Raw genomic sequence first — 21,334 nt, 5'->3', positions numbered from 1 at the left:
ACTTACTTTCAAGGTCCCTCTCTTTTTTCAACTGTAGAGCCTCCCTATTCCATTTTAGTGGGGTCCCTTTTATTAATATGCACAAATTCCACTTGTTGACACTTTTGAAAAGATAAAATTTTAGAAGTGGAGAGTAGATCAGTGGTTTGAAGAGAGCGGGAGGGAGATGGGGTCCTCCTGGCAATGGAAATACTGTCTTGACTGTGGCAGTGGGAAGGAGTCTACGTGTGACACAGCCTTGTGACGTCGGCGTAAGCAAAACTGGAGAAATCTAAGATGGCCATTCATCCGTATTGGTGTCATGGCTGTGATATCATGCAGCTGTGTTTTGAAGATGCTACCTTTGGGGAAAACTGGGCAAGGCGTACAAGGAATCTCTGTTTTACATCTTACAACTGCATTTGAATCTATAATTATCTCAAAATAAGTTTAATTTTAAAAACTCCCATAACATGGAAAGCACACTTATTTGGAAACAACTTTCTCCACTCTCACACTTTATTTAAATTTGGGCGAGTATCTTCAGCATAAGCATTTAAGCTGTTCAAGTTTTGAATCGAGGTAAAACACCATCCATGAAAGGTCATTCCGCACCCAGAATCCATCAGCACACCTCTGGGACCACCATACCTTGAAGAAAGCCTTCAGTGATCTCCACCCAATGTCTTCCTTTAAAAATGATCTTTAGGGGGCACCTGGGTGGCTCAGAGAGTTGAGCCTCTGCCTTCAGCTCAGGTCATGGTCCTGGGGTCCTGGGATGGAGCCCCGCATCAGGCTCTGTGCTTGGCGGGAGACTGCTTCTTTCTCTCCCTCTGCCTGCCATTTCCTCTGTTTGTGCTCTCTCTCTCTCTGTCAAATAGATAAATAAAATCTTTAAAAATAAATAAATAAATAAATAAAAATAAAAAATAAAAATGAACTTTAAAGGTTTAAAAATTTTTTAAAAATAAAAATAAAGGTTTGTTTAAAATAACATCTGACACACAGTTATGACTAAATCTTTGTTCCAATTTTTTAATCTCCTTTTTTCTTAAACAAATACAGACTCCCATTAGCATCCCAAAGTAGCATTAATCAAGGCTTTTTCCGGCCACTGTGTCTTCCCCAAACAATAGCTTGTTCAAAATTAAGCAACTGAGAGCAGTCCCTTTGCCAAGAATGGAGCCCAGGCAACACCTTCTTCGCTGAGGATATTGGGGAAGAAATCTCACCTCAGATGATGAGATGCTCACAGTCCATCCTGCTTGTTTGGTTTTTACTCAGCTTTTATCTGCTCCTCTCAAGATTATGTCAGCTGTTTGAGGGCAGGAGCCATTCCTGAATCCCTGGAACAGGCTGGGGCCAACACACACCAGTGGAAAAAGAGACAAGTGTGTGGGATGGGTGACCTCTCTGCCTTGCCCCTGTCCTGTCCAGCAGGTTCTCCACAGGGCGGCCCACTCTACCCACCCCACCCTACAACGCACATCCTGGACAGGAGCTTCTGAGCCTTCAGATTCCAGATGTACACCCTCCCACCCACATCTTTACTCATGTCTACCCCATGTTGCTTTCCCCAAGTTCACGGCTGCTGAAAGCCCACACACACACCAATGCTGCACCACAGCAGGGAATCAAGCAAGCAAATCCGAGTCTGGACTCTCAGGCTGCCTCAAAAAGGACGCTGTGACTTCATCCTTATCCATATGGGCGGCCCATCGGGGAGTCTGCACTGGAATGTGAACCTGTTTAGTTAGAGGAAGAAAGTCTCCGGTCACTGTGGTCTGTGCTCCAGTTGGTCCCCACCAGAGAGAAGCCCCTTGGGGTTGCCTCCTCCTGATCTGTTCTGCCTCTCCCACAATGGAGGGAAGCCAGCCTTGGAGGCTCATTCCATCACAAAATCATGATGAGTATCTGTAGCCCCAGTTGGCTGGCCCATCTCACAAAGAACTCTGGGGTCCAACTCTTTTCTTGTTACTCAGACCTGTTCTGTCTGCTAAAAAAGAGGAAGGATCTGAGTTCTCACTTTTCTGTATGTTCACAGTGAGGTGGACAGTTTTTTGTACATGCATGGTGTAGAGTAGTATCTAGTATGCATATGAGAGAGAGAGGTGGCCATCTATTGTTGCTGTGCATGGGCTGATGTTCACCTGTGTGTGTGTGTGTGTGTGTGTGTGAGAAATACCAGATGGTACCTAGTGTGTGTTCATGTTGTGTTATGTAAGACCGTGTGGGTTTTGATATGTGTGGTGCAAGATGGCTCTCTGTCTCCTGTGTATGCGCAGCAGGGTGAAATGGGAAAACAGGCATCTAATTCTTTGGTGTGTAGTTTGTGAAGTGTGTCTACTGTGTGTGTGTGTGTGTGTGTGTGTTATGATTGTGTTACATCAGAAGCTGTGCTGGGTCTGAGATTTTGCTCTACTTGTGAGCTCAGAAGTCAGCCTACCCAGGTCACATGTATGTGTATGCAGGAACCCCGGGACCTGGGTCAGGGGTGAGCAGCACCTGTCCCTTGCAGCTACAGCAACACCTTGTATTGATTCCTCCAGTTCTTGTCTCCATGGGCGGGCAGATGGCATGCACGTGCCCTGGGGTGCACTTCCAGAGAAGAAGCCTGACACAGGACACTCTTATCTCATACCACCCTGCCTTCCAGAGAGAGCAAACTTCATGCTGGAATGTGAGTACATCTCCAGGGGAAAGAAGGGATGGGCATTGTTCCTGGCTCCCCCGGAATGTCTCTGAGACAAACATCCTTAACTAGGCTGTAAGTGATTTTGCTCTGAGGACCTGGACCAGGCAGAAGCAGAAACTTGAGAAATTCATGGAGAACTACCTCTCAACAGGATCTACTTTTTAAAAAACACCTCCACAGGGGCTGTGAGATCAAGTCCAGTGTCGGGCTCTCTGGGCACGGTGGACAGTCTCTCTCCATCTCCCTCTGCTTCCCCCCCATGCTTGCTCTCTCTCTTTCTAAAATAAACCAATCAATCTTAAAAAATAAAAACACTTCAACAGGTATCTAATTTTTTGTTTGTGGATATGGCCTGGTGGATCTTTTAGCGTGGCCTTCTGAGGTGGAAGGTAAGTGTGTATGTGTGAGAGAAAGAGGGAGAAGTGAGTGTCTAATTTCTCTGTGCGTATGAGATGGGTGTCTAAGTTTTCCCCCTGTGTGGTTGAAATTAGTATCTCATTCTTCTGTGCATTGTACAGGACGACATTTTGTGTGTGGAATGACATACCACATTTTTCTGGTGTCCCTTGGAAATGGGTACCCATTTGTTGTGTAGACAGACGTGTATTTGTGTGTGTGTGAGGTCAGCGCAGCTCACCTGATTGCTGTTTTGCTGTTTTTACCTCTCTGTGTTTTCTGATACGTCTTGCTGCTGCTGCTGGCCGGCTGCAGCCCACAGGGACACTCACCCAGGCAGGCACACGGAGCGCACAGTAACCCTCACTTACGGGGTGACTCACAGCAGTTTGCACAGACTTGTCTCCATCCTGCTTACCTTTTCTTTTTTTTAATATTTTATTTATTTATCTGAGACCGAGAGAGCAAGAGAGTGTGCAAGCAGGAGAGAGACGCAGAGGCAGAGGGAGAAGCAGACTGCCCTGAAGCAGGAAGCCTGACAGGGTCTCCATCGCAAGACCCACAGATCACAGCCCCAGCGGAAGGCAGAGGCCTCACCAACACAGTCCCCCAGGCGCCCCTGCGCACTGCCTCTCTCAGCAGCACACCCTGTCTCTCCTCCCTGGTGGTGGGTGGGCTGTGGTGGTGCAGGCAGGTGTCTGCTACTCCTGCCTTGGCTGCCGCCAGATGCACAGAGGACACTCACTCCGGAGGCCTTGCTGGCTGGCTCCAGTTGTTTCTGTTACAGATGATGCTTCAATTAGCAGCCTTGTCCAAGCTTTTTTTTTTTTTTTTTTTTTTTAAACACTTTTGCCAGTGTTTTGCCAGCACCAGACTGGCCAGGAGAGGCCTCAGTGGACCTGAGGGAGGGAGGAACCACATGAGCAGCGAAGACGGACCACCCAGGTCTAGGAGCGGCTCTGCTAGGCCTTGAACGTGAGAGCAGGTATGTCCAGGAGAGACATGCTGCTGGAAGAAGTGAGTTGGGGAGAGTATCCAAGGCCAGGCCAGAGTCAAAGCAGGATCTTGGAGACCTAAAGCAGCCCCTGGGCTGCTAAGCAGAGGCCTGGCACGCTTTGCCTTAGGTGTTGAAGGGTCAGCTCACTAACTGCTCTGTTCAGCATAGACCGGGGGTGGGCCAAAGGCTGCAGAAACAACCCAGACAGAACAGGTGGGCTTAGGTCAGGGCAGCATGGCAGAGTCCAAGAGCCATGGCTGGGTGAAGGAATATTTGAAGATAGAGCCCCCAGGACTTCCCCAGGAATTGGAGGTGAGAAAACAGAGAAAGAGAGGAATCAGGAATGAGTCCAAGAATTTGTGCCCCAGTAACAGAAAAGATGGAATGGCTATTGGTTGAGATGAGGAAGATGGAAGGAAGCAGGTCACCTGTGTAGCCCTGAGTTGCGTCCTGAACCTGGTGGGAATGATGTCTGCTGTTCACTGGAGGGACACATGGTGCATAAGTACTGGAGCATAGTAAGCATCTGGACTGGGCTTGAAACCATGGGCAGAGTGAGCACTGGCCAGAAGAGGAGCTGATGACAGGTATGGGCTTGGAAGAAAGGACCCCAGTGTCTTAGCTTAGCAGGCAGGATGGAGTGCTGTCCTCTGTGGTGGGGGCTGGAGTGAGTAGCAGGCTTAAGGGGAGATCAGGAGTGGACACATGATCCCAGAGCCTGAGCTCTAAAGATAGCCCAGCAGAGAAGTGGCCAGACAGTTGGATACAGGAGCCCAGGGTTCAGGTCTGGGGTGTTGTTGCTGACGAAGTCTCTGGAGAGAGCAAGCAGGGCAGATGTCGTATCTCCGCTCTTTGAGAGAGACCTTGTAGCCATGTAGCCATGTAGCCATGCCTCATGCACACACCCTGGCTCTCCCCCATTTGCAGATAGATGGCTACAGTGTCAGAGGGCCATCAGATTCCTGGGGTCACTGCCCTGTGCCCTGGGCTGTTCCTGGCCTGTTATCCCCACCTCTGCTACCCAGACCTCCACTGCAGACTAGTTCAACTTAGCTGCCATCTCACTGGAAAAGAAAAACAGCTGGTCGAGATGCTGCTCAGGCCCCACTCCCTGCATCAGGGCCTTCCTCCCCAAGTGCAAAGGGGTCCCAGAGCCCCCCACCCCAGATCCAGTCCCCAGTCCCAGATGAGGACTTCAGATTAGGCAGACTTCCCTCTCTCCAATGTGGTCATCTCTCCCTGTACCCCATCAGCACCACTGAGGCTCTGACCCAGACAGAAAACAACCTTCTAGTCCCAGAAGCCCCTCCAAAGCAAAACACCTGGAAAGTTGTCTGTATTTACTCTCCTCCCTTGAGCCCACAATAATTTGGTTTTTACCTAGGCAATTCACCCACACTGCACTGGTCAAAGTCCCAGAAGAGTCCCACTCCCCATACCCCTCTCAGCAGCTGACCAGACATCACTCACCCCTGGGGATCCTCCTCCCCAGTCTGCTCAATCAGAGTCTTTCTTGCTGGATCCTCCTGGACTCGCTGATTTCTCCATGTGGGCAAAGGCTCAGTACCCTCATTCCTCACTCACCCCTTGGACTCACTCATCCTTCTCCAAACATTGCAAACTCAGACTATACTCCCGAAGCCCACAGCCTCACAGCAGCACCACGGGGAGTCCAATGGATATGACAGTTGGATTCCTGATCCCACTCTCCTGCACTCCATCACCATCCCCAGATTCTCAGAGGCTGTCCACCCTTCCCGTTGTTCCTCACCCATCCCTGCCTATTCTCAGGCTGAGCCCCAGCAGTCTACACTTCCTCCCCTCCTGGGCACCACCCAGGCAGCACCACGGCTTCACCCTTGCACTGCCTTCTGTGCCGCTCCTGCCAGACAAACAAGACAAACAAAGAGAGGAAGGTTTTACCGTGCCAGCGCTATGCCACCACTGCTCTGCCCAGAATGCCCAGGGACCTCTCCATCTGACCTCATCTCCTCCCCTCTCCACGCCCCATGACCTCTGGCTTCCATGCTGGCCCCTGGCAAGCATCCTTCAGTCCCCCCACTTTGCAGCTTGGTGCTGGCAGGACAGCTTGCCTGTGAACCCCACCTACAGATATTTGCAGGGCTCGTTCCCTCTGTGTTCCTACTCTGTGCCTCTCTGGCTAGCTCCTTCTATGTCCCTTACATGCCCATCCACCCCATCGTAACACTCCACACATCCACTGCCTACCCCACCCAGTTTATCTGGCTCCCACATGACACCTGATTTATTTTTCCTTATGTTATTGCCTCCTCCCAGGCCAAGGTGTGGACCCCACGGAGGGAGGGACATCGCGGCCACTACTTACAGTTCCAGGGCAGAACCGGTGCAAGAGTGGACTCACACAGTTGCGGGGTCAGCCCTGCTGCCCACTGTCCTGCCTGGTGCACGGTGAGCGCTCGGTGCTAGGTCCCAGACAGGGCTGGATCGCAAGAACAAGACCGACTCTGCCACAAGAACGCCCCGACCCGGGCGCTGGCCTCGGCGCCGGCTGCTTACTGGGTCCTGTGTCCAATAGGACGCTCCCCCAACTCCAGCGCAGCACCCGCGGACCACGCCCCCTCCGGCCCCGCCCCCGCAATCCCCCGCCTCCTCTGCGGGCCCCGCCCCCGGCACCTTCCCAGCTCCAGCTCCCTGGGCCTAGACTTGCCCAAAGGCGCGTGCGCCTTTGTGACCACGCCCCGGCCGCGCCCTTCGGGCCCCGCCCCCTACTGGCCCCGCCCCCTCCAGGCTGCGGGGTGGGAGCCGGGCAGCGCAACGCGCATGCTCCATGCGCGGCGCCCCCGACTTGCAGCTCGGCTCCGTTCGGGCATTTCCGCCTCTTTGTTTTAAACTCCGGACGGGTTTTTTTCTCCTGCTCTTGGGGGGGACCCGGAGGGAGCGGCGCCCCCCCCACTCCCGACGCTGCCCCCGCGTGCGCCCTGCTCGCCCGCAGCCGAGACGGCAGGTCAGTGAGTCCGCGCCCCGCCTGGCCTGGCCCGCGGCGCCCGCTCCTCAGGCCGCGGCCTCGGCCGGTGTGCGGGCCCGGAAGACTCGGAACCCCGGCCCGCGCCCCTGCGCCTCTCGTCGGCCCGGCCCGCGGAGCCCCGACACGGCTCGGCACGCTCCGGGCACGGGCGGGACCCACGGGGCCGGGACCCCGGGACAGGTCACGGGGAAGGGCCGGACCCCGGGACGGGTCATCGGGGAGGGACCAGGGAGGACCGGACCCCGGGACGGGCCAGCTGGGAAGGCCAGACCCTGAAACGGTTCACGGAGGAGGGCTAGACCCCAAACCCACTAGACAGGGACCAGGAAGCGCCGGACCCTGACATAGGTCACCGAGGAGAGTCCAGCCCTGGGAGGGGTCATCCAGGAGGGTCCAACCCCATACGGGTCACCAAGGAGGACTGGGACCTTGAGACCGGACAGGAACCAGAGAGGGCTGACTCTGAGACAGGTCGCTGAGGAGGGCCAGACCCCAGGATCTGGCAGGACCCAAGGAGGGCTGGAGCCCTGGGCTGGGTCACCGAGGAGGGCCAGGACACCAAGACTGGCCCCAAAGAGGGCTGGGATCCTGGAACAGTCCTATGAGCACTTTTGAGGCCCTGATACAGCCCCTTCCTAGTGGGAGGCCAGGACCCTGGGACCATGCCTTAAGGAGGGTTCATCCCATGCTACAGGCTCTGGGGATGACCAGGGCCCCAGGTAGGTCATTTGGGAACATCTGGATGCTGGGACAGGACCGTGAAGACGCTAGGCTCTCGGGGAGGGCCAGGACCCTGATAAGAGCTGGAACTTGGAGACAGGTCCCTCAGAAGGCCTGAACTCCTGAACAAGTAGATAGGAATCACCCAGACCCCAAGAGTGGACTATATGGGATGCTGGAACTCCAAGCCAGCCCTCCAGAAGGTTGGACCCCTTGGGCAGGGGCCCTTAATGTGTCCATTCTATGCAACCAGATCCATCTGCTGTGAAGGCTTGGGAGCATCGGGGATCCTGGTCACCTGAGCCCTACAGTGCAAGTCCCTCTAAGGCCCCTGAGCACCCTGATTTTAGGAGAACCTAGGCCAGGCCTACAGACCTTCTGGCATTCAGCAGATGCCGCCTGTCTGGGCCCCAGGGGCACATGTGAGGCAGGGTGGGGAACCATCCTCATGCCTCTAGGGATTCAAGTAGAGCTCCTAGTCCACACTGGTTCCATGCCTCAAGCCAGCACTATGCTCACTCCCCAGATCCAGAAATCTGTCCCCTACCCTATTCTTCCAGCCCCTACACCAGGGCTACTGTCTTTTGCCTTGGCCTTGTGTTCAGTGTTCATCACCTTAAACCACTCCAGCCCTCCTCTCCCTCCATTGGTGGAGGTCATATGGTTGTGTACGTGTGCCCTCTATCCTGAGACTCCTGAGACTGGTGTCTCAGGATGTCCTTTCACAGGTGTCCTGGAAGGTCCAGGAGGGGTGGGTCCAAACAGGAGTGTTGGAAGCCTAGGAAAGTGTTTTGGGGGCACTGACCGAGGGCAGGAAAGTTGGGGCAGATGAGCATATATATCAGGTGAGTGGATTAGGCACCTTCTCCACTCCAGGAAGGGAAAATATTAAAGGACCTAACAATGGGGGTCTTTGCTTCTCTGAAGCCTTTGAATGACACTTTCATCTAAAACTAGCCTGTGTTCTCCTTTAATTTGAAAGTGCTGATGAAAAAGTAGGGTGTGGTATGTGCTACTCTTTGACTGGGGACTGGCTCCAGAATGCGTCCAGTAAGATAATGCTGGAGGAGTTTGAGAGAATGAAAAGCCCAGGAGGGCAAGAGCATTGTCCAGCTCAGCTCCCAGAACTGGCTGCCTGGTGTGAGGTCAGCAGGTAGCACACAACTATTAAATGAAGAAGTGAGTGTGTGAATGAATGAGTGAAAGGCAGGAATACTTGTAGAAAGATCAGCGTGTGTTAGGCTTGCAAACTGATCCAGAGATTGGGCAGTAGGATGAGATAAAAATCTAACACTCTGAGCTCTAGGAACTCCCGAAAGAGACACTTGAACTGGTCAGTTCAGTATTTCACTTTGTGCCACAACTGCTTGGTTACTTGGGAGAAGACCCGTTTAGGTTTTCAGATTGGCATTTTATAAGACCAAATCTTAAGCAAATGGAGTTCCCAAATAGTCCAGCTTAGGAACTTTTATTCACCAAATACAACCACACTTGGGACCTTCTTACTCAACACTTACTTCTGATTTTTTTTTTTTTTTTTTTGTACTTTTGTACCTTTTTTAAAACTTAATTTGTTTTCTGAAGTTTTGGAAAAGACTTGTCAAATTGGGCATTCAGCTTTGGTTTCTTTAATTTCCTATTTTGAGGTGTGATAGTCCTGCATGTTTGCATTATTTATATATTGCTGCCCAACAAATTACCCCAAAACTTAGTGCCTTAAAACATCAGTTAATTATTTCACCGTTTCTGAGGATCAGGAATCTAGGCACTGCTTAGCTGAGTCCTCTGGCTCAGAGTCTCATAAGACTACCTTCAGAGTGCTGGCTGGAGCTGTGGTCTCATCTGAAGGTCTGACTGTGTGTTTGTGCTTCCAGGCCTGCTTGCTCAGCCACTGGGGCTCTTCATAGGGCAAGTCAGAGGGAGCCAGTGCAGAAAAGAGAGCAAGCAAGAAGGCCACAGTCTTCGAGACCTAATCTTGGCAGGGACATCCCATCCCTTTTGCCATATTCTCTCTCTCTCTTTTTTTTTTTTTTTTTTTAAGATTTTATTTATTTATTTGACAGAGAGAGAGATCACAAGTAGGCAGAGAGGCAGGCAGAGAGAGAGGAGGAAGCAGGCTCCCTGCTGAGCAGAGAGCCCGATGCGGGGCTCGATCCCAGGACCCTGAGATCATGACCCGAGCCGAAGGCAGCGGCTTAATCCACTGAGCCACCCAGGCGCCCCCTTGCCATATTCTCTTTGTTAGAATCTGGTCATTGGGTTAGGGTTAGGCTTAGGGTGTGTGTACTGGGCGTGGGGGTGATGGTCACTGTGGCCATCTTAATGCCTGTCATTTAGCAGATTTCAGCTAATATAGGGCCTGTACTTGAGAAATACCCATAAGTCAATTAGCAGAATTGGATAGAGAACAGTGCATTCAGTAGAAGGTTGCAACAACTCAGCTCTCTTTGATTGTATAGGTTCCTCTGATGTCACCATAATGACCACAGCCGCTGGAACTTACACAGGAGGGAAGAGAAATTATAAATAGGGAAGAAGCTTGGGAATTACACCTTGAGCAAACCATAAGCAACTCCCCTGCCAGCCCTGCAAATTAAATTGAGTGCTGTAGAATTCTTGGATAGCTTCAAGTTCAATGATTTCAGTGTTTCCAGAACATCATTTTAGTCCTGCCCGAGATTTTGCTCCAGGAATTATAAACTGACCTTTGTAAAAAGTTTTTCAGGAGTAAGATCCTGAGACATTTTAGATATTTGACGCTTGTAAGGAAGTCATGCTCCAGGAGCCAGAATGTAAGGGCCTCAGTGCTCAGGGCCTGTGGCTCCTTGGAGCTCATGGACTCTGGTGCCATGCCTCTCTCTGGCATCCTGGGGCGGGGCTGGAGCAAGGGCTGTAAAGCGCACTGTGGAAGCCCTCTGCAGAGGGATGTGTCCCCTCCTGCTGCCCAGTTCTTTCTGGACCTGCCAGGGTCCAGGTCCTGCTAGTGGGAGGCAGGGGCCTCTTGCCAGTGATTGGAATTACTTATTTGAGTTGTTAGATTGAATTATAAAGGAAGGTTTATTTTGGTTTATACTTACTCTTTCTCGAATGCCAGGATTTATTATTTCATTTGAAGCATTTGCTTTTTGGTCAGAATCGAATTTGGAATTGAAAATGTAATTTTACTATTGAAATATGTTGAGGTTTGGGGACAGTTTCTTACTACCCTTCTGATATTTGCTGTTTGTAGTACAAAAATGCTGCCCAATTCATTGTGCTTCAAAAAATGGAACTATACTGCTCTCCAATTGATAGTTTATCATTAAGTTTTAAGAAGTAAGACCTCTAAAAATAATAAGTGTATCTTTTCTGATCTGCCATGTTCCTCCCTACAGAACTGAATTCTCTGAAGGCCAAAGGACAACAATAATGAAACGCTTAACACATGATGAGAGAGTTAAGGTGTGAGCCTTGCTTAGGCACATCTTCAGAATTGTCTGTTAAATTAAGCAAAACTCATTGATAAGAAATAAAACGCGCTAGAAAATATATCCTTAAAAACTAATTGTGGGGTTGATTGCTTTTTTGAATATTCAGGTGAATTTGGAGAGTGGAAGTTAATTGGATTATTTTGCAAATGAATCAGTATTCACTGGACTTTGCTACGTTAACATGTTGTTAACATATTCCAGATGTTTAGCAAGAAATATGCCAACCGTAAAAGCTGTCTGCATTCTTCTTTGAAGCCCCTGCTAACTGTGGGTTTTATGGGGGCAGAAAGTGGTGATATTCAGCAGGGCCTGGCCAGTGTTAGATGCGCAACAAAGAACTGAAGTCTGATCTTCATTCACACCTTGTGTGGCCCTGTCTTGGAGGTACTGTGTGTGTCAGTTTGTCTGGTTCTTAAAGCCACCCCACGTCTGCTCTCTGATCACCCGTGTGCGTGGGAAGAAACAGATGCAGGCCGTGGCTGGGATGTGAGGAGCAGAGAAGGGTCAGCCTTTCCATTTTTATTTCAGAAAAAAACACAGTGGAAGAAAACGGAAAGGATTCTACACCCTACCCTGATCTAGCAATTATTTATGCTTTGCGTGTTTGCTTTATCTCTTTTTTTCTAAATACTTATTTATTGTCACTGCATTATCTGAAAGTAGCTACAGACAACCTCCCAATCCCTTCAATAATTCTGAGCACAGGGGTCACGGGATCAGGATGATCTCTGCACAACCACAGTATCATTCTCACGCCTGAGAAATGGGCACTTGGTTCACATACTAGCTAATTTTCTGTTCATTTTCCAATCTCCCGACTTGTCTTAGGAATGTCTTCTGTGGCGTTTTCCCCAACCAGATCCAGGCAGGGTCCTGGCATGGCACAGGGCGTCCTGCGTCTCCTGGACGAGGCATAGGTGGGTTCCCTGGGTGGCACTGGGGGTCATGGCCCCTTTGTCTTCTCAGGTTTCCCTCTTGCCCTCCACAGGGTTGACTTTTGCAGGCTATGTGTCACACCTGGATTTTTCCGATTCTTCACTTACGATGTCATCCACCTTTGTTGTCCCTGTGTACTCTGAACTGAAGGAATGGGGGAGAGGCCAAGTCAGGCTGCAGGTCTGGGAGATGCCTTCTCAGGCGCCAGTGCGTGCTTCATGTTGCGCCATCGGGGACATCCGGTCAGGTCCTATTACTTGGGTCAGTCCTGCCAGCCGCGCTTCTGGGGCCACAGTTCCCAGTGTTCTGCCATAGGCAAGTCAGCTAGGCCCTCCCTGTCCCATTTCTGATGGGGACGCAGCCTCTGGCCATTTCATCCTTCCTCACAGGCACATAGGCGAGCCCTGCTCCTCCGTGCCAATGCTTTAAGTAGACTTTGTAGGGGGTTCAGTGCGTGGAAAGGGGTTGAAATTGCTAATGGAAATAGGACCTTGCTGACAAGTAACATTTCTTTACTCTAAAGTAAGTGCCTTTCTTACTGTAGAGACAGGAATGGCTAGAGGCAGTTGGTTTCCCCCAGCCTTTCGTTAAAGGCAGCCTGGCGACAAAGACAGAATCAGAAACCACAAGGGAGGTGTCTTAGTCAGCTGCCGCAGCAGAACATCACAGATGGAGTGGTTTAAGCAGCAGGCATTTATTTCTCATTGTCCTGGGGGCTGAAGCCCAAGGCCAAGGTGCCAGTCAATGTGGCTCAGGGTGCGGGCCGGCTGCCTCCTGGCAGTGGAGGCCCTCTTCCAGCTCCTCTTGCACAGACGCTAATCGCATCCGGGCCCATCCTTACACATTTGACCATGTCGCCCCCAGAGGCTCTGTCTTTGGACATGGCTTAGGGCGCCAACACAGGAATTTGAGGTGGGCACAGTTCAGTCCAGACCAAGGGGCTGCAGCTTCTGCCACTTGTTTATTAACCTGTTCCTTGTCTCTAGAATTGGGATAATAGTTGCTGAATGAAAATGTCCCCAGGGCTTATGTCACTCTGTTCTACATGCTTGGGAAACTGGCCCTTTCTTCGGCTATTTAACTCTATGTCTTTAAATACAGTTACATTTTCTAACACTGCATTACAACTTGCCTCAAAATTAGTGGCTTAAAAGGACACTGACTTACTAGTCCCAGTTCCATGGGTTGGAAGGTCTAGCACAGTGTGGCTGCTCTTCTGCTCAGGGCCTCAGAGGCTGAAATCCACGTGCTGGGCTGCGGCTCTCATCTGGGACTCGGGTCATCTTCTGAGTTCACTCGCCCATCTCCTGTGGTTGTCGGACTGAGGTCCTGATTTGTTGCAGGCCGTCAGTTGGGGGCTGCCCTCAGCTCCTAGAGGCCCCACAGTTCCTCGTCCAAGGACTGCGGGTAGTTGACAGCAAGTTGCTTTCTGCCAGGCCGGTAGGACTCACCCCTCTGACCTGCTCTTCTGCTGTGAGCTGGAGAAAACTCTGCTTTGAATGACCGTGCTATTTGGCTTACCCTATTTTAAGGTCAGCTGATTTGCAACCCTAATTACATCCTCAAAAATCCCTTTGCAGCAGTACCTAGGGTTAGTAAGGTGGGAGACTGAAGTATGCCAGGGCCCAGAATCTCATGGCCATCTCAGGATTCTGCCTGCCACAATCCTGCAGTCCCCAAATTCATATCCTCCCAAATGTCAAATACACCTGTCCCTCTTCTGAGGTTCCCCAGGGTCTCGTCCCACTGTAGCACCAGCTCAGAGTCCCAGACCTTGCCTGAACCACAGAGCTCTGGAATCTCATCCCCTGGATCACCTCTTGGTGCAGTCCACTGGCTGCTACTCCTGGACACTTGTGAACCATGTGAGACAGATCACCTTCCCAGCACCCCACCTCCACCCCCCAGCAAGACAGGTGTAGATTACCAGTTGAGAATGGAGGAGTGGACAGAGCAGGGAGTCACAGGCCCAACGCAGTTCTGAAACCTGGTGGGGATGCCCCATCGGGATTCTTGATTGGGTTTTGAGCTCAGGGTGAGCCCACTGGTTCTGTGCTTCGCCCTCTGGGCTCTTGTTTCTACCCTGAGTTGGCCTTTTTCATGAAGGGGGGTTGCATGTCTGCAGCGGAGCCAACTCATCAGTTGGCTGCTGCTGGAAGAGTCCTGGGGTCCTGCAGCCCCTTTTCACAACATGTTTTTCATCTTCTCTAGGGGTTGGATCTGGGAGTTAAAATGGGTATGATTACATAATGATCTGTTTTACAGTTGAGTTCTAATCTCACCTTCCCTCTTTCCTGACATTGTCTGACATTACTGTCTCCTGTTCCAAATTCTCAAGGATCGTGTCTGAGCTCGTGCCCTCCTTGGCCCTCTGTCCTCGTCCCCCTGTCCCGTGTGGATGCCTCGTCCTCCAGGCCAGCCGGCCGCAAAGTGATCCTCTTGCACTTCGGGGGCCCCTTACCCCGTCAGTGGGGTGCCTGCTGCTCTGACCCCTCCCTCCAGGTCCAAGGTCAGACGTCCCTCCGCACCGGCTCTCCTCTGGTCACTGTCTAAAGCAGCCCCTCCACCTGTTTCCTCTGCTTCGCTGCCTTCCTCTGCTTTCTTCATGGTGCTCATCACTCTTTGCTGATGAGTTTGTCATGTTTCGTCACCAGCTGGAATGGGAGCTCCCTGAGCACAAGGCCTGTGATAACATGTGAGCACACTTGTTGTCTCCATAGGCATGCCTGGGATGAGTATTTGAGCACCTTTCCTGAGACGTCGGAAAACACCATGGCTCCCATCCATACTTGGTTGATAGTTTGGCTGGACGTAGAATTCCACATGAAAGTCTCTTTTCCTCAGAACTTGGAAAGATTTACTTCTTTTACTTGTAGGATTCACTGTTGCTGATGAAAAGTCTGGTGCTCACTCCACTGTGAGCTCCTTTTCTCCCAGAACCTGTAGGACCCTTTGTTGTACCCTTGATGTCTTCTGCTTCCAGGACTTGGTTAGATGGGATTTTCCCTCACTGTGCCAGGCACTCAGGCCTTTGTGGTCTGATGGTTCTTCCAGCTGGGGAAATACTTGAATAATTTTTCCCAAATCATGAAATACTGCCTACAAATGAGCATAGAGAAAGATACAATGAACACCTGTGTACTTACTACCCAGCTTAAGAAATAAAATATTAAAGTATATTTGAAAGCTCCTTATCTCGGTTTTCTGTTTTTTCTAAAAGACCTGTCGGTTGGATGTTGGATCTTTTCCATTTCCTATCTTAATCTACTCTTTGAGAAGATCTTCTCAACTTTATCATATAACCTTTTTATTGAATTTTTAATAGCTCCAGTCACATGGCTGGCATTGTAGTATAGGGAGATGGGTAGTAACACAAATAGGTTATTATAAATTCGAGGGTAATATCTTAAATTTGTGGTGTGTGCACACTGGGCATGTAATTGTCAACAAGATGGTCCCTAAAGGCATTGCTGGGTAGATGACATTTGATAAAAGGCTTGATGGAGGTAGTAGGGTAGTTCCCGTGTATCCACCTGAGAGACGATGTTCCAGCTACAGTAGGTGCAAGGGCCATGAGGTGGGAGTACACCTAGAATGTTCTAGAACAAGCAAGGAGTCCACCATGGCCAGAGTGGAGTGCGAGGGGTGGCTTGGGGCCTCAGTGGCCACTGGAAGGTCTGGCTTTCCCTGAGCCCTTGGAGATTTTCATACCACAGAGCCACCTGCTCAGACTCGCATTTCCTCGGGATTCCTGGGAGCTGTGTCGGGAGTGAGTGCGGCTTGGTATGCCTGAACACAGTCCAGTAGGGTAAGTGTGAGGTATAGTTGCCCTTACCTCTTGCACATGGGTGCCAAGTAAGTGAGAAGCCACAGATGGGATGAGCCGGTGTGGGCAGGAAATCCAGACTACACACTTGGAGATGCCAGCCTTCCAAGTGGACCACAGGTGGTTAGCGTCTGAGTTTGGGGTCAGGGAGTATTGAGTGGCGTAAACATGGAAGTGAGAGGCCAGTGGGATGTGACTGGAAGTGGGTGGGCTGGGCCCAAGGGACAGGCGCCTGGGAGCCCACCCTGGGGACTGTATCGCAGATCACTGACTTCCAAATGTATATAAGCCCTTAATTTAAGAAGTGAAGATTGGGGGTAAATTCAGCAAGGGACATGGTCATCAGTCTGCCATATCAGTGAATTCCTAGTCACTCATTTAACACATGTTAGGCATCCTGTTGTCCTCAGAGCACCTACTGACGGGAAGAGCAGCTGTGGGTGGTGACCTGTGGCATCCCTGAGTGGGGAAGCGAGGACAAGGCCTGGGGAGGCAGTCCTCAGCTTTTTGCGGGGCTGAGACCTTGGTGACCTGGGGATGGGGGTGGGGGTGGAGTGTCAGGTCCAAGTTAGGGGAGAAGATGGAGCAGGGACTTCACTGTCCTTTGAGCCATCAACACTTTTGAGAGTCTGAATTCACAGCACTTTTTTGTTATTCATTATATTTTTAAAAAGCTTTTGTGACAGTACATAGCCACATAGAAAAACATCTAAAGTTTCACTTTCTTTCATCATCTTAACCTGACTTCAGTGCCCCAGCAAGGCACATTCATGATATGGTTCTGTTCATCTTGAGACGGCAGTGAATTCTGGGTGTTTGGCCCGTATGTGGAGTGTCCACTCCTGCAGGCCTTGCCTGAGGACCTGGTGATTCCGTCCTCAAGTGTGTGAGCCCTGCCACATGCCAGGGCCCTGCTGGGGAGCAGGGCCACGCAGGGAATGGGTTAGCTGGGTGCCACAGGGAGACTAGTGAGGCACCGGATTCCTGGGAGGCAGGATCGTGGGGTCAGGGAGGCCATAGAGAAGAAGATGCAGTGATCAGACACCAGAAAGTAGGGCTCTTTCTTAAGCACACACTGGGTGCCAACACAGGTGCTCCAGGTGGGGGAGAGAGAGAGGAAGAGGAAGGCCCATCAGATGGGGCAACAGGTACAGAGACACATAAGCATCCAGAATCAGAGCAGGCTGGTTTGGAAGGAGATGGCACTGGGCATGGGGCAGAGTTCAGCAGTTTGGTGATTTTCTTGTGGAAATGGATGAAGACAGAAATCTCTCTGGTTGATTGGGCAGCTCTGGGGTGGGTCCTCTCCCAGACATCATGGCCAGCAGTGAGGGAGCAGCCTGAGCCCTGCTGTGGGGGTTCACAGTGCCACGGGGGGCGGGCTGGGCACAGCACCCTGTAGAGGCTGACAGTGTGGGGACAGGACAGCAGCGGCATTAGATTTGGTGCTGTGGTCACCCGACCAGAGGGCTCAGGGAGCCAGCCTGATGCCCTGAGGATGGAGGGCCAGGCTGATGGAAATTGTGCGCACACAGCCAGAGGCAGGCGAGGCCAAGGGGCATGGGCATGCCCTGACGTGGACACTGATCATGGATAGAGTCCTGATGTGGATGGGGCTTATGGGACTGGAGCATGGCAGGAGGGCATGGCTGGATCCTTTCAAGGCTTTCATGCAGGGAGAACATGTCTGATTTGCTTTTTCTATGTGTTGCTGAGACTTGTCCACAAGATTGAATTTGTGGTGAGAGTGGGCATAGGGAGGCCTGTCCTGGGTGCTTCTGCCGTCTGTATGGGAACCATGGTGTGTCCAGGGGATGGCCGTGGGCACAGAAGGCGGACAAAGGGCATGGCATTCAGGGAGGAACAGGCAGGACTGGGGTGAGGGAGGAGAGGAAAGCATGACCCCCCACACAGGGCAGCTGGTGCTTGGACGTGGTGGGGTGGGAGGGGAAGCAGGTTGACAGTTTCTTAAAAAGTTGTCAAGCAGCCTCATGTGGCCCCCTGGTCAGCGTTTACTCCAGAGCATCCGTCCACACGATGTTGTGGCCATGAGTCCCTGAGAGCCCCACAGGAAACAGCCCAGGTCTCCGTCTGCTGCTGAGCAGACCAACAACAGGGCAGTGGATGCTGCTGGGAATGAGAACGAGCTGTGGGTGCCGCATGAGCGAGCCCCAGAACAGGACAAGTGAGGGGAGCCGAGTCGTATGACGCCACGAACACCGCCCCGGAACACGCTGCCTCAGTGCAGTTCCTGGGCAGATCAGGTTCTCTGGGGTGAGGGTTCGTATCTCCACTGGGCTGGTCCTTCCCAGGTGAACGTCGATGCTGAGTTGTCTCTCTAAAATACGTGCAGTTTATGTTTTGTCAAGTATTTCTCAGTAAAGCTGTTCGGTTAAGGTATTACGATCAACTTTGTGTTAATGATTTTTTTTTAGAAGATTGTATTTATTTATTTGACAGAGACACAGTGAGAGAGGAAACGTAGGCCGGGGGAGCGGAAGGGGGAGAAGGAGGCTTCCTGCTGAGCAGGGAGCCCAACGTGGAGCTCCATCTCAGGATCCGGGATCATGACCTGGGCCAAAGGCAGACGCTTAGCAACGGAGCCTGTTGGGCACCCCTGGTGCTGGTGATTCTGATAAAGATTTTCCTAGAAACAGAGCAGGAGACTGGAAGGTTCTCAGGAGACGCAGTGGAGGAAACGAAGCACACGCGCTGGCTTGGATTTGTGGAAGGAGGCAGGTTCTTTCTCCGGGGTCCCTGGGCAGGTGGGCCTGAGGCGGGGTCTGGGCTGCTGCTGGAACGGAGGGAAGGGCAGGTGGGTCTGGCCCCCAGGAGGGTGCTTCCAGGGGGGCCCACCAGTAGGGGCACCGTCGTCACACTGCATCCCTGGGCCAGGGTGCACAGCTTTGCCGTGGCCGGGGAGCCCAAGCTGTGCGTGTGTTGGCGTGGGAAGACAGCTGGGGTAGCTTCGTGGTTCTGAAAGCCCCATGGCATTGCATCATCCATTGTCTGAGGGCGGCTTTCCATTTTCCAGTAAAAATGAGGGTGTGTATGTACATGTTCCAAGTATTTAAGGACATACCCACAGAGGGAAATACACGATTACGTTAAGGACAGCAATTAGTTTGGGGGGACTGGGGTTGTAGGGATTTTCCTTAGTGTTATTCTTTACTTTCCAAATCATGTTGAGTAAAGGTGCATATTACGTCCACCCTGCAAAAAGCCCGGTGTATTTACCTAACAGATAGTCCTGGCTGATGGAGGTGCTGGTGCACCACGGGAATGGAGGGCTGGGGAAGCATCCCCCGATGGGCACTCGCGGGAGTCAGAGGGAGGGCGTGGCCCAGCCGGGCGCTTGTGGCTGAGGGGCCGGGCTAGGGGCGCTGGCACACAACTGTGGGTGGTGGAGGGGCCAACTGGAGGGGTGCGCACGGGAGTGGACAGGGAGCCTGGGCTTTTTGCACAGGATGACTGCCTTCGGGCCTGCGGTGGGCCTGAAATTTGTGGCGGAGAGACATGTCACCCTGCCCTTCTGGAAGGCTCCAGCACCAGTGCAGAGTGTGTGGTGGAGCCAGCCCTGTGAACCACGGCAGGGAGCCACGTGGGAGGGGTCGGCCTGGCCACGGTCGGGGCAGTGACTGGAGATCCTGCAGATAGTTTATGTTGGTAATGTCCTTATCACTGGGATCTCACCGAGAGCAGTCTGACGGGGTGGGGGGCCAGCAGACTCAAGGGAGAACACCAGTGAGGCGCAGCTGTGGCAGACCCTCATTGGGATTTTAACTTGCATTTCTGGGGTTACTAATGAAGCTGAATGTTTGAAAATATGCATATTTGGATTTTCTCTTCTGTAAAGTGCCTGTGGTTCCTTTTATTACTTGGAGCAGGAGTTGGCAATTGTAGCTTTTGGGGCCATATGGTGTCAAAACTCCTCCATCCCAAAGCAGGGACGGATAGGACACAGGTGGGTGGGCGTGGCGGGTCCCGCTCAGGCTCTGTTCACGGAGCAGCCTCATGGAGCCCTGTCTGGACCATCGTCTCAGGTGTGACTGTTTCCACTCTTGTGTTTTGTGATTATCTGATGTACTTATTTTTAACGTAGTTGATTTTATTAGTCGTTCCCTTTGTGGTTAGTGCTTTTTGATTCTGTTTGTAATCTTTTCCTCCCCTGAGGTTAGGAGGATGTTAGCCCTTGTATCTTCCAAAGGTTTAAATTTTGCTCTCATGTTTGGTCTTCATCCACCTGGAACTGATTATGTGGGGATAAGGGTAGGGGAGATGCCTGGTATAAACTAGGAGTTTGTTTTTATTTTGTTTTTCCAATTTCACCACCAGGAATGATGTTTGTTGTAGTTTTTTAAAATTTTAGAATGCTTTTTTTTTTTTTTTTTTTTTAGATTTATTTATTTGACAGATAGAGATCACAAGTAGGCAGAGAGAGAGAGAGAGAGAGAGGAGGAAGCAGGCTCCCAGCTAAGCAGAGAGCCCAATGCGGGGCTCGATCCCAGGACCCTGGGATCATGACCTGAGCTGAAGGCAGAGGCTTTAACCCACTGAGCCACCCAGGCACCCCTAGAATGCTCTTTTTAATGGAGGTACAGTTTACACACACTGAAGTTCACCACAGCTTTCATGCTACGTGGTTGGTGTCTTTTGGTGCATCTGTGACCACAACCCAGTCCTGACCCAGAACCCCGCCATCTCCTCCAGTCACCAGTCCCTGCCACTGGCCAGCCCACGGGCTCCCAGATCTGCCTTTTCTAGAACTGTGTGTCCAGTGGGACATGCATCGCAAAGTTTTTGTGCCTAGCTTCTGTCCTTTGTTCATTTTGGTTGCAGAGCAGTACCCACCGTGTGGACGGACCACTTTCTGTTCCCCACCACCGCTGACAAGCACTGTGGTTTTTTTCCATTGTGGGACTACTATGAAGAAAGCTGCCTTGAACATTCATGCGTAACCCTTTGAGTGGATATTTGTGTTTGTGTCTCTTTTATTTATTTTTAGGGTGGGGAAGCACAGAGGCAGAGGGAGCGAGAATCTTAAGCAGGCTTCATGTCCAGCGTGGAGCCCGATGTAAGGCTTGATCTCACGACCCTGAGATCACGACCTGAGCCACTATCGAGAATCAGACACTCAACTGACAGAGCCACCCGGCAGCCCTGTGTCTCTTTTAAACAGAGAACCTCTATTAGCTTCTAAACTTGCTAAGAGTTTTTTTTTTTTTTAAATCATGAATGGATAATGAATCTTATCAGATGATTTCTGTGCATCTTTGGGAAGATCTTACCATTTTTCTCCTTTTGTCTT

At 51.4% G+C, this 21,334-nt stretch overlaps 1 protein-coding gene and 1 long non-coding RNA gene across 3 annotated transcripts in view; one reads left to right on the top strand and one right to left on the bottom strand.

Annotated features, from left to right (window-relative positions):
- Nucleotides 1–787: 787 nt before the first annotated feature.
- On the bottom strand, nucleotides 788–6,605 carry LOC123929421. Its single transcript, XR_006815923.1, has 4 exons — nucleotides 6,415–6,605; nucleotides 1,591–1,724; nucleotides 1,212–1,335; nucleotides 788–849 (listed from the first exon to the last, which is right to left on the bottom strand). It is a non-coding gene; the product is annotated as an uncharacterized LOC123929421 (long non-coding RNA).
- Nucleotides 6,606–6,866: 261 nt separating this feature from the next.
- Nucleotides 6,867–21,334, top strand: part of PCGF3 (polycomb group ring finger 3) — a 54,216-nt gene continuing 39,748 nt past the window's right edge. For both annotated transcript variants that reach the window (XM_045991767.1, XM_045991776.1), the window contains exon 1: nucleotides 6,867–7,053. The gene's annotated coding sequence lies outside the window, so the exon portion shown is untranslated. The remainder of the gene's footprint in view (nucleotides 7,054–21,334) is intronic.

This window comes from Meles meles, chromosome 2, assembly GCF_922984935.1.
Source record: "Meles meles chromosome 2, mMelMel3.1 paternal haplotype, whole genome shotgun sequence".
Taxonomy (NCBI): Eukaryota; Metazoa; Chordata; class Mammalia; order Carnivora; family Mustelidae; genus Meles; species Meles meles.
This window is presented reverse-complemented; position numbering and strand designations above follow the sequence as displayed.